The 13,763-nt window shown below is 33.3% G+C and overlaps 1 pseudogene; it reads left to right on the top strand.

Annotated features, from left to right (window-relative positions):
- The first annotated feature begins 690 nt into the window (after window positions 1-690).
- Window positions 691-1,085, top strand: LOC124938101 (annotated as a pseudogene).
- Window positions 1,086-13,763: the final 12,678 nt, after the last annotated feature.

Here is a 13,763-nt window from a genome sequence, read left to right as displayed (position 1 = left end):
TAAACTACTGTTTATTTTTTTCAAATTCCCGATCTTCCGGTTTTTCCTCGATCCTTCTTAGATCTCAGTTCAAAATGGAAAAAATATTCCGGTTAGGACGGTTTTAAATTGCTATCCCTATTTAGGAAGAGCTCTCAATATTAAAATTTGTATTTAAAAATTTGAAGGTATCTATTCAATTCCTATTTAACACATTAAATTGAACTAGTCATGTTAGAAAATTTCAATTATCTCAAATTTCTTCTTATTTTTATATATGTTTCTCAGCACAACATTCTTCTTCCTCACGTTCTCTTTTTATTAATTTATTTTTATTAGCAAGAAAACAAAGAAAAAGTTTCTAATCAGCTTCCAAATAAAAAAATTGGAAAACATTTTAAAAAGTTCATCAAAACTCAAAACATCCACCTACAAGAAACATTCTAAATGAGAATGTCAAAGGATAAGAACACATTATTAGTATTATTTGACTCATTAAACAGACCATGCTTCATGCCTTAATTTGATTATGTGGGGGTGAGGTGTTATTCAATTCAATTAAATTAATAAAAATAATATTATTATTGTACACATCTATAGATATAGAACTCACCACATTTCATTATAAATAGAAAGAACAATGGCTTCATCTCCAACCCACAACAATTTATTATCATCTTTTCTTATAACTACAATCTCATTAATATAAAAATGTCTAGCTGCGGAGGAAACTGTAACTGTAGCGGTTCATGCAAGTGTGGTAACGGGTGGGTAACTCAATTTGGTCATGTGTTCCGGATGCGGGAGCAAAATGGTAATTGTGTTTATATGTTTTAATTGCAGATGCGGGATGTACCCTGACTTAGGCGAAACCACCTCAACTGCGGCCATCGTGGCAGGCGTAACCCCTCTTAAGATGTATTTATCTTAGTTTTTTTATAATGTTTATTTATTGATTGAACTACATTGAGATTTATTACGAAAATTAAGGACATCTAAATAATATATACAGGAACACTGAGGGTTTAGAGACAAACTCTGGAACAGAAGGAAGCCATGGCTGTAGCTGTGGATCCAGCTGCAGGTGCAACCCCTGCAACTGTTGATCATCATCATCACGGTTCATCATTATCATATCATCATATTGAGATATTGAGATGAGTCAGGTATCCTCTTGTGATTCTAAGCTCTCTCTTTGTTACTCATCTTCCCTATCTGGATTGATTGTATAAAACAATTATATATATATATGGTATGTTATAATAATATATTCAGCTTGTGAAATTATCTTATGGTAAAAATTAAATGAAATTTTGTGAACATAAAAGTTTAACAAACAATAGTTAAAAAGTATTGAATCAATTTTAAATGGTGAATCAATTCCCCACTACAAGAATCATGACTTTAGGGATCAATACTTTTTACAAGAGAGATTCAAACAAAAAAAATCCTCAAATTAGCTAGGGCGAGAATAAACCCAAGTAAAAAAAATTAAAATTTGAACCAAACAACATATAAACAACATATAAACAAGAAGCGAAGAATGCTTTAGATAAGGTAAAAAAACAACACAGTAAAAAAAAAAATTTAAACAAAATAAAAATAGCAAAGCAGATTCAAACAACAATAAAAAGCACTCAAAATAGTGAACCCATGTCCCAACATGTGACGACTAGATTATACACGAGCAACAAAAAAAACAAATAACCGACTTAAGAAACGATTCAATACTTTCGAACATCGATAAGAGAATAAGAAGATACAAACAACAACAAAAGCCGTCAAAGACCATATCCAAACAACATGTGACGGCTTCAAAGTCCCAAATCCAAACATAGTTTTCAAGCATCCCGTGAAAATCAATTCAGCAAAGGAAACATAATTGTAGGTCAAAGATATACAACAATTATACATTACACAATCAAGAAATTAAATTAAAAAAATTGAATCTAACAATTCCAAAAGACATTTAACCTATAATTATAATATCGTCGTGACTTTTTATTTTATTTTCTCTGTATGTATAACTAAAACAAGAATAATTACAAGATAAGTCTGTTAATTTAACCTATAATTATAATATCCTCGTGACTTTTTATTTTATTTTCTCTGTATGTATAACTAAAACAAGAATAATTACAAGATAAGTCTGTTAATTTAAGAGATGACGATTCTTACATGCAGGGACGGATCCAGGATTTAAAGTTGGGGTGAGCTAGAATTTAATGTAATAAATTATATATATATTAAAAATATTATAATGTTTAACTAAGTTGGGTAAGAAAATCATCATTTATTTTATTGTGAAGTTCCGTCTTCACCTCCTTCATTGTTGAAAATATTCGCTCAGTAGTAGTATTAAAACATGCAATTTGCATGTCAAAACAATAATCAATTTAATCAACATAATATAAAATTTTGATCACCCACTCTCGATCAATTGTTAACACAACTCAACAAGTGTAAAAACCTTCAAATTTGGCATCACACCAAGTTTATGATGTACCAATTCATATTTTAAAGTTAATAATATTTTGATCGATAAAATCATCAAGGTAAAATTTCGTTGCAAACTTACAAATATCATCACTATTAAATGAGTCGATGATTTTTTTGGGTCTAAAGATTTAACAAGAGATGGATTTTGGATTGTAGAGACCGTAGGTGTAGTTGAAGAACCTTTCCTAATTTGGCGATTTATCTTCTTTAAGAATGAAGATATTAATGTCTTTCTTTTCTTTGCAGCATATTGATGTTCTATTTTTTATATACATAATTTTCAAATTCAATATTTTATTGAACAATTGAATATAAGGTTGAAAAAAATTACAAAAACTCAAGTAAACATTTATCGAAAAGTTAGAGTACGATGATGAAAAAGTGAAAGAAAAAATTAAGTAATTCTAAAATGATAAATTCTCAAAATTCTACAATACCAAACATACATAAAATTTATAAATTTCATATACAAAATTAAATTAATGATTATTCAAATTAAGAACATGAAAATTATGAAGAGAATTACAAAAAATACAAATAAAGATAAAGGGATTTTACCTATTCTGGAATTACAAATATAAATGTGAGAATTTTGATGAAATAATTAGAGAATATAAAATTAGTAGAATAAAATATAAGATATGGTAAAATTAGGAAAGAAGATATATGAAAAGATTAAGGTATATATTGTTAATATACATATAAATGTTATATTTTATTATATTATATATATTTTTCAATTTAAAACAAATTAATGATTAAGGAGGATTTTGTTTTTTCAGGGGTGGACTTAAGCCCACCTCAGCCCTAGGGTAAATTCGTCCCTGCTTGCATGTACCTTGTTAAGTTGGAACGACGATTTGAGGATCAACAGATGGAGATTCATTATCCACCAATGGATTTTCTCCAGTATGAACTTCTTCTTGGAAGCCTAATTAACTTGGATCGATCATAATTAGTGGGCTCTACAGATTTAAAAGTACGTTCGCTAAGAACCTTAATAAAATCATCTCGATGATGAACTTTATTTTCAAGCAAAAACTTGACAATTATGGCTTCTTGTTCTTTGTGCTAGAACTTGTTGTGAATTAAGAATGTATTTCTAGTGTAGGATTACAATCAAGCATGAATTCATACAAAATAAATAAAAGAAAATAAAAATTAGAATATGTAAAAATTTTAAATACAATTAATAGCTAAAAATGAAAATTAAGAGATTCAAGTGCATTACTCTTTGTTTTTAATTTTAGAGTATTTAATACATTCTCTCAAACTAAACGGGGAGGCACACACCATGAGTTTATGTAATAAAGCAAATCGGGTTAACACAAGTCCTTTAGTGAGGATATCACCAATTTGATAATTAGTAGGTATGTATTAGATGAAAATAGATTTCTGAGCAACTCGTTCACTAACGAAGTGATAATAAATTTGTATATGTTTCGTACGAGCATGAAAAACTGGATTGGTTGAAATAAATGCAGCATCAATATTGTCACACCATAGAATGGGAGGTTGAGGTGGGGAGATGCAAAGTTCACGTAGAAAGGATTGGAGCCAGATGAGTTCAGTAGTGGCATGGGCTAGAGCTTAGACTCGGTACTAGACTGAGCAACGAACTATTGTTTCTTTGAATCCAAGAAATAAGATTGTCACCAAGAAATATGCAGTAGTTAGTTATTGAGCGGCGATATTCTGGGCAACTAGCCCATTCGGAGTAAAAAAAGGGAGATATATTGAGATAAGATGATGGACGAATGAGAAGTCCATGATGAAGAGTATGACGAAGTTAGCGGAATATTCTTTTTACTGCAGACCAATGAGTGGTGATAATAGACAACATGAATTGACAGACACAATTGACAACAAATGGCTAAGGTCGAGTATGCGTCAAATATTGGAGAGAACCAATAATGATGCAAAATAGAAATGGCTTAGGAAGAGTGTCTCTATCATGGATAGATAGCGATCACCCATAAGAGATTGGAGTACTAAGAAGTTTAGAGTAACTCATGTTGGATCGGATAAGAATGTCATGAATATTTTGATTGAGAGAGAAAAATATCGGAGGTAGATCGATGAGCTTCAATACTGAAAAATAGTGTAGTGGACCTAAATATTTAATGAGAAAATTTTGGTTACGTTGAGAGATGATTGAGAATATGTGAGAATTTCTAGTGAATATAATATCATCCACGTAGACAAAAAAAAAATAACAATATAATTTGTGGAGAGTGGTACATGAATAAAAAATAATCATTTTTGGATTCTTGATAACCAAAGGAAAGAATAGCATATTTTAAGGTAGTATACCATTCACGGAGAGCTTTGTTTAGTCCATAGAGTGCTTTGTGAAATTTGCACACATAATTAAGATACTATTATGATGAGTGAACCCAGTGGCTGAGACATAAAAACTTCCTCGTGTAGTGTTCTATGTAGAAAGACATTGTTAACATCGAGTTGATGAATATGCAATTTCCGAGTGATGACAAGTGTGAGGATGATTCAGATGGTAGTGTGTTTCACAACTAGGCTGAATGTTTTAAGATAGTTAATTCCTTCTTGTTGATGAAATCCCTTTGCAACTAAACGAGCCCTGTGACGTTTAATGGAACCATCAACTTATTATTTGATTTTGAAAACTGATTTGCAACCTATGATATTCTACTAAGATCGAGGAACAAAAGATCACGTCTGATTTTAAATTAGAGTATTGCACTCATTTTCCATGGAAGAACGCCATTGAGTATCTTTAATAGTAGTGGAGAAACATGTGGGTGAAGAGGTAGAAATGTTGGCAATGTTGGAATTATGAAGGGCACGAGTTTTGGCATGTGTGATCATATGATGAGAGGAACATTCATGAGCATGTATAACGGTGGGAAGTCCATATATGGAGTAGGCGAATTGATTGATGATGAGTTGGTTACTAAAGATGGATGATAGAAGTTTGATGTTGGCGATTTGGTTAGTGAAGATGTATTGTTGGAGTTTCATAATAATGATGATGATGTGACGAGTGTTCGAATATTGGAGAGGATGGTAGATTTGGGATTTGTTATCTTAAAATTGGAGAGATTAATGGTGATGAACGTGGTAGAAAAAATGTTGTTTTGGAGAGACTAGTGGTGTAGAAAGATTTGTAGATTCTAGTATTATATTTCTAAATAGAAATGTTTGTTCATTAAAAGTGATGTGACGAGATATATATTCTTCTAGAAGGTGTAGACAACGATAACCTTTGCGATTTGGACTATAGTCAAGAAAATAAATGTTTATAGTTCATTCTAATTTAATGTCAAAACCAGAAACCCTAAGAGATAATCACACCAGAATGACGATTGTTGGCACGTCTGGCACGTTCGACACAATCGGCACGATCAGCACGGTCGACACGTTTAGCACGATCAGCACGGTCGACACGTTTAGCACGTTCGGCACAATCAAAATGCTCGCGCAAAATTCGGTTGTTTGATTTGGTGGTAGGTTACGAGAAACATGGTCAGAGTCATGATCGTCGGCACATTCGGCACGATCGACATAATCAACATGTCTAGTACATTTGTCTAGAAATTGTTCACTTGTGTCACGAATATTGGGTCGGGAAATCATAAATACAGTCGATAGGGTTGTTTGAGAACAAGTCCGGGGTTGTGATTGCTCTAGGTCATTGATTGCTTTTAGTTCTTATGTCGTTGGGTTGTAAACAGGGTCACTAATTGGCTAGTCTACGGTTATTCATGGTTGTAGATTTTCTCAGTTGTAAGTAAACTGGGTTGTATTGAGTTGTCTACATTCTTAATTTGTTGCATTTTAGTTCTTCTACGAAGATGGGGAGAAAGAATAGGAATAAGACAAAAGAAGTGTATGACTTTGTGGAAATAGATTCAAGCAAGAAAATGATAGATGAAACAGGAAAAAAACAGATTTCTGAGAAACCAGAAATGTAGAAACAAAGCTCTTAGAAGATTGAGGAAGAATGCAGAATAAAACTAAAAGTTTGAAACTTAAAATAAAAATGATGAAATATGGAAGGTTGGATACACTGAAAGGGCGAATCTCTACGGACTCAAGAATTAAATTGCAACATTGTTGTTCCAAGCAAAGAAAGGAGAGATTCTGCTCACCAAGGAAAAAACACAGCAAACCACTATCTAACTCAATATTCATTATCTTCAGGATTGGAACTTAATAAAACAAGAGGAATACAAGAAGATAATTAACTGGTCTGTGGAAATAATGAGGGGACTTATGAAGTGCCCCAAAACCAAGACCTATACTATCAGAAGTAATTCAAGTTGGAAAGTTAATGAAGTCTGGAAGAAAAAAGCACGATAGAAATATGAAGATGGGGAGAAATATAAAGGAAAAACATACCTGGGAGATTTTAAACCAAAAGTTGAGATTTTTAAATCCTCTTTTGAGTTTAAATTACCCGTTGAAGTGGAGGAAAAATGCATTAAAGAATGGGAAAATATACTTATTGGGAATTACATAGGTATGAATCGTGTATATTTTCCAGTCTCTAAGGATATTTTGCTAAAACAATGGGAGAATAAGAAACTAGAAAATGTATCAACAAATATCCATGATCTCTATTTCTTGAAATTTAAGTAGGGAACAAATCTGGAAAATATTCTGAAGCTGGGTCACACATATGTTGGGTCAAACTGTATGAAGCTGGAAAAATGGTCCAAAGGTATGAACCTACTCAGCAAACCGAAAGAAACCACTCAAATTTGATTTAAACTAAGGAACATTCCAGCTCATATGCATAACACAGAAGCACTTAGCCATTTCACTGGTCTATTGGGGAAACTATTATATATGGACCCAATAACGAAGGAAAGCGAACACATCACATATGCTAGGATAAGCATTGAAGTACATCCTAGAAGCACTTTACCAACAAAGATGACAGTAGTTGATAGAAAAGGCAAACTCATAGACATGGGTATTACGTATGAATGGAGTGAAGGAATTGTGTCCTTTAAATTAATTTGCAATGACTAAACTTGGATAGGACAAATTAACAGATATAATTTAATCCGATTATTTTAGGAGTCGTAGTGCTTTGCTAGAAGCCAACTACGATTAATGGGGTTAAACCTATAACTATTATAATCGGGTCCTATGAGGTCACACACTTAGAGTTGACAGACTAGATAAACGAGAAAGATAGTTAATTATTAATACATATTAGATATTATTAATAATAAGAAATATTATTTATTTTTGAAATAAAATAATATATAATTAATACATATTAGATATTATTAATAATAAGAAATATTATTTATTTGTGAAATAAAATAATATATAATTAATGGTTAATTATAGAGTTAAGATTGTGAAATAAAATAATATATAATTAATGGTTAATTATGGAGTTAAGATTGTGAAATAAAATAATATATAATTAATACATATTAGATATTATTAATAATAAGAAATATTATTTATTTGTGAAATAAAATAATATATAATTAATGGTTAATTATGGAATTTTATTTAATACAAAAGGATTCACTTATTTGCAAGAAAATGGAAGTGAATAGAGAGAGAATTGTTCCTTTTTTAAAACGGCTTTTGCGATATTACGGTGAGAACTCCAAGAGGAAGAAATCATCTTTTAATCTAGCAATTGGATTGCTTCTCCTTTGTCTTTTTCGTCCTAGCAGTCGAAAGTAAAGAGATATAGTCGGGCTCGTGTGGACCAAGTAGAGGAGAAACACGTGGGGCTCTCGACTATTCATTACTATCAGATCTGATCTGGTTCATGCATCAAAGGTATATTTCTATAAACTATATATCATGATTCTATCAATTATGCATGATTATATGATTAGATGTTTAGATTAGATCTATAAATTATTCCGTTGTGAACATCTAATTTACCAACAATGGTATCATAACGCAATGTTGCATATATTGAAAGGATCAATAAATTAACTGTTAATTTTGATGCGGATCTATATCGATGATATAATTTTACATAGATTAAGATGTAAAATTATCTTTAAGAAAATAAAAGAAATATTTATTTTAATTGGATTATATAAATATTTGGATCCAATAAATATGATATATTTGTTTTATAAAACTTAGGAAATCCCACTTATTAAAGATTAATATTTTTCTAGTATGGCCCAGAAATACGATCTGAGCATCGTTATGTTTTCTTATAACACGATCTACATATCGTTATGTATTTTGTAATTTATATTAAAAATTAGATTATTATAAATAATTATATAATACAAATAAGAAACATGAAGTTCAAGGATGGAGATCCATGAAGGGTGCAAGCATGGAAACCAAAGAAATTTAGTTCTTTATATATATTTTTTTTGCATCTTAGGGCCATACTAGGATCACAATTTTCATTGCATTGTTTTTATTTATAATAATTTTCACTAATAAATAAAATACAATCAAAACTTAAGTTCCTAAAGAAAATTGGGGCAATGCCTTTCCGTGTCATGACCCATGAAGTTTATGGTTTTGGTTCGATAGGTTTCGCAAAAGCGAGGGTGTCTTTCCTCAACCTCAGGCTCCTGAGGATGAATCTATATGGGGATTCATAAACCTTGATACGGTTGTATCCAACAAGAGACCAAAAGACAAAGTTTTGGATCTTGAGGCATGGGGATGAATCCTACATTGGATGTGGATCATCAACCAAGAATTATAAGAGTTATAATTAGTAATTGTTACTTACCTTAAACACACAAGACCTAAGGCAGTGCAAAAGTACGTTGGGGATTGTCTGTAATAGGATCTTGGAATCATTTTATTCATAAGGGACTATAAAACTTGAATAAAATGTGCATTCACTTATTTTAAATTGTTCAATTATAAGTATTTTGAAAATTTAAAAACATAAACTGATTTGTATGTCATTTATATTCTGTAGAATATGTCGAACAATAATTTGAAATTCTCTCTGCGCTCAATTGTTGAGAAAAACAAGCTCAATGAAACGAACTTCCTTGATTGGGAAAGGAATCTGAGAATTATTCTCAGGTCTGAGGGACGTGAGGACGTCCTAACTACCCCTATCCCTACTGTGACCGGAACCTCATCAGATGAGGAGAAAGCAACATCAACTCGGGTGAAAACTGAAGCATTACCTGTTACTTGCCTCATGCTAGCTGCAATGGAGCCTGAATTGCAAAAGAGGTTTTTGCATTCTGATGCTTATACTATCATAACTGAACTGAAAACGCTGTTTCAGGATCAGGCAAGGATAGAGCGATATGAGACTCACAAGGCTATACTTGATAGCAAGCTTTGAAGGGAAAACCAGTGAGTCCTCATGTGATTAGCTTGACTAGGCTTTTCAAGAGGATGGAAAATCTAAGGACCCCATATGACCAAGAGTTGGCTACTGATATTGTTCTTAAATCCTTACATGATGGTTTTGCACCATTTAGAATGCAATACCATATGAATGGTCTAAAGCATGATCTGAATGAGCTTAAAAATGCTGAAGGCAATATAATTGATAACAAGAAGAAGGAAGTTCTAAATGTCAACAATGGGAAGGGGTTTAAGAAGGTGGCTAAGAAAAAGAACAATAACCAAGGGAAAGGCAAGCAAGTTGCCAAACCCAAGGGTGGTGAGAAGCCAAAGATGGCTGCTGATCATGATTGTTTTTACTGCAAGGCCAAGGGACACTGGAAAAGAAATTGTCCCAAGTACCTAGAAGACAAGAAGAACGGGACTGTGAGTTCCACTTCAGGTATTTATGTTATTGAGATTATGACAACCGATGTTCTCACATTAAATAATGGTCCTACTTGGGTATTAGATACTGCATGTGGTGCTCACATTATTTCATATGTACAGGGACTTAGAAATAATAGACAAGTGAAGAAAGGAGAGATAGACATGCGCGTTGGAAATGGAGCAAGTGTTGCTGCACTTACCGTAGGAGATTTAAGTCTATCTTTACCTTCTGGTTTAATATTAGAACTGAATAATTGTTATTATGTTCCTTGCATTACTAAGAACCTTGTTTCGGTTGCTGTATTACATTCTGAAGGTTTTGAATTTAACATTAAAAATGGAAATATTTCTGTTTTTAAGAATGATATTTTCTATGCGACTATTTCAATGAGTAATGGACTCTTTGTATTGGATCTCAAATCAGAATTGTATAACATAAATAACAAAAGACAAAAATTAAATAGTTTGAGTGAGGCCTACCTATGGCATTGTCGATTGGGTCACATTAGTGCGAATCGCATGAAGAAGATCCACAAAGATGGGCTTCTAAAAGACATGGATTTTGAATCCATTAATACATGTGAATCATGTCTGATGGGCAAGATGACAAGGTCACTTTTCAAAGGAACGTTTGAAAGGGCTACTGAACTACTGGGCGTAATACATACTGATATATGTGGTCCAATGAGCACTGAAGCTAGAGGTGGCTATAGATACTTCATCACATTTACTGATGACATGAATAGATATGGGTATATTTACCTTATGTCACATAAATCAGAGTCCTTTGAAAAGTTCAAGGAATTTCAAAATGAAGTAGAGACTCAAAGTGGCAAGAAAATAAAAGCACTTCGATCTGATCGGGGTGGTGAGTACTTGAGCCACGAATTTGATCATCATTTGAAAAACTGTGGGATAGTCACATAGTTGTCTACCCCAGGAACACCTCAGCTAAATGGTGTGTCTGAAAGGAGAAACAGGACTTTGTTAGACATGGTCCGATCAATGATGAGTTTTATTAATCTTCCGGTATCCTTCTAGGGATATGCCCTCACTACCGCTGTACTTACACTAAATAGGACTCCGTCAAGAACTGTAAACAAAACTCCATATGAGATATGAACTGGAAAGGTTCCAAAGTTGTCTTTTCTGAAAATATGGGGATGTGAAGCTTATGTAAAGCGTTTAAACAGAGAAGCTTGCCCCAAAATCAAATAAATGCTTTTTTATAGGGTATCCAAAAGGAAGTTTTGGATATTACTTCTACAATCCAACTCAGCAAAAGGTGTTTGTTGCAAAGGATAGTGTCTTTTTGGAAAGAGAGTTCCTTTCCAACAAGTCAAGTGAGAGAAATATTCATCTTGAAACAGTTCAAGATGATGAAGAGCAACAAACTCAACAACAAAATGACATGGATGATTTCGATGCAGAGATGATTACTTTTGAAGGCTCAAGGCCTCAGAACATCCAAGAACCAGAACAAGAGGATCTACAAACAGTTGTAGATCATGTTCCGGATTTAGTTGTTGAACAAGTTGAACCCACTCGTAGATCGGAAAGGCCAAGGGTACAACCAAGACGTTATGATGATTTCATCTTAAATGTAAGCCTTGATGTTCTTATGCTAGAACATAGTGAGCCTTCGACCTATAAGCAAGTAGTGACGGGTCCAGACTCTAATAAATTGCTTGACGCCATGAGGTTTGAAATGTATTCGATGTTTGAAAATCAAGTATGGGACTTGATAAATTTTCCAGATGGTGTAAAACCCATAGGAAGCAAATGGATTTTCAAACTCAAAAATGACAAGGATGGAAATGCATCTGTTTACAAGGCAAGACTAGTTGCCAAAGGTTTTAGACAAATTCATGGTATAGACTATGACGAGACATTTTCACCAGTTGTCATGATTAGAGCCATTAGGATAATCCTAGCTATTGCTACATATTATGACTATGAGATATGGTAAATGGATGTCAAAACCGCTTTTCTAAATGGTTTTTTGGAAGAGGATGTGTACATGACACAACCTGAAGGTTTTGAAGATCCAAATCATGCTGGGAAGGCATGCAAGCTTAAGAAGTCCATTTATGGACTTAAGCAAGCATCCAGGAGTTGGAACTTTTGATTTGATGAAGAGATCAAAGAGTTTGAATTCATTAGATGCGAAGAGGATCCTTGTGTTTACAAGAAGTTTAGTGGGAGTAAGGCAACCTTCTTAGTCTTATATGTGGATGACATACTACTTATTGGGAATGACATTTCGATGCTAGAGTCCGTAAAAGAATGGCTGAAGAAATGTTTCTCAATGAAAGACATAGGAAAGGCCGAGTACATACATGGAATTAAGATCTATAGAGATAGATCTGAGAGGCTTCTTGGATTAAGTCAAGGAACTTATATTGATAAGATTCTTAATAGATTCAAGATGCAAGATTCCAAGAAGGGATTTTTACCCATTCAACAAGGTGTATATCTCAGCAAGACGCAATGTCCTAAAACACCTGCTGAGCTTGAGAAGATGAACAAGATCCCATATGCTTATGCTATAGGATCTATCATGTATGCCATGGTATGTACACGTCCAGATGTTGCATATGCTTTGAGCATGTGTAGCAGATACCAATCAAGTCCTGGAGAAGCACACTGGAGTGCAGCTAAAAATATCCTGAAGTACTTAAGAAGAACAAAGGATGATTTCTTAGTATATGGGGGAGATGAAAAAAAATTGATCGTACAAGGCTATATTGATGCAAGCTTTCAGACTGACCGAGATGGCTTTGAGTCTCAATCGGGTTATGTCTTTATCCTTAACTGAGGAGTTGTGAGCTGGAAGAGCTCCAAACAAGGTACTATAGCAGATTCTACAACAGAAGCTGAGTACATTGCTTCCAGTGAAGCAGCAAAGGAGGCCATTTGGATGAGGAAGTTCCTAGATGAACTCAGCGTTGTTCCTAGAATTTCAATGCCTATCGACATCTATTGTGACAACAATGGTGCCATAGCTCAGGCAAAGGAACCGAGTTCGAGCTCCAAATCCAGACACGTTATGAGAAAGTATCACCTTATTCGACACATCATCACTATGGGTGATATTAGGATGTGTAAGGTGCATACTGATGACAACGTTGCAGATCCATTAACCAAACCTATGCCTAGGCCCAAGCATGAGAGTCACACTAGGGCTAAGGGTCTCAAGCACATTGGAGAATGACTTTGAGTTTGCTTTTGTATTACATTATGTATTTATGAGTGTTAGACACCAGTTTTATGTTTGACTTGATGATTTTATGATATATGATATTTCATCCTTATTTATATTGTTTTTATCGATATTGAATAATATGTCCAAATAATTCATTATTAATAAATGGGATCACCTTAAGTGTTCTGGTGAATGAAACCCCATTAAGTGAAATGAAGTTTTGAATTATTAAAAGTCTATAGTTTGAAATCATCAAATGGACATAGATGATTTTATAAGTTACTATATTGTAAGCTGACTGATAGCGTCAGGTTTCATGGTCTATAAGGACATAGAGATGTCTAGT

Source organism: Impatiens glandulifera, chromosome 5 (genome assembly GCF_907164915.1).
Source record: "Impatiens glandulifera chromosome 5, dImpGla2.1, whole genome shotgun sequence".
In the NCBI taxonomy this organism is placed as follows: Eukaryota; Viridiplantae; Streptophyta; class Magnoliopsida; order Ericales; family Balsaminaceae; genus Impatiens; species Impatiens glandulifera.
This window is presented reverse-complemented; position numbering and strand designations above follow the sequence as displayed.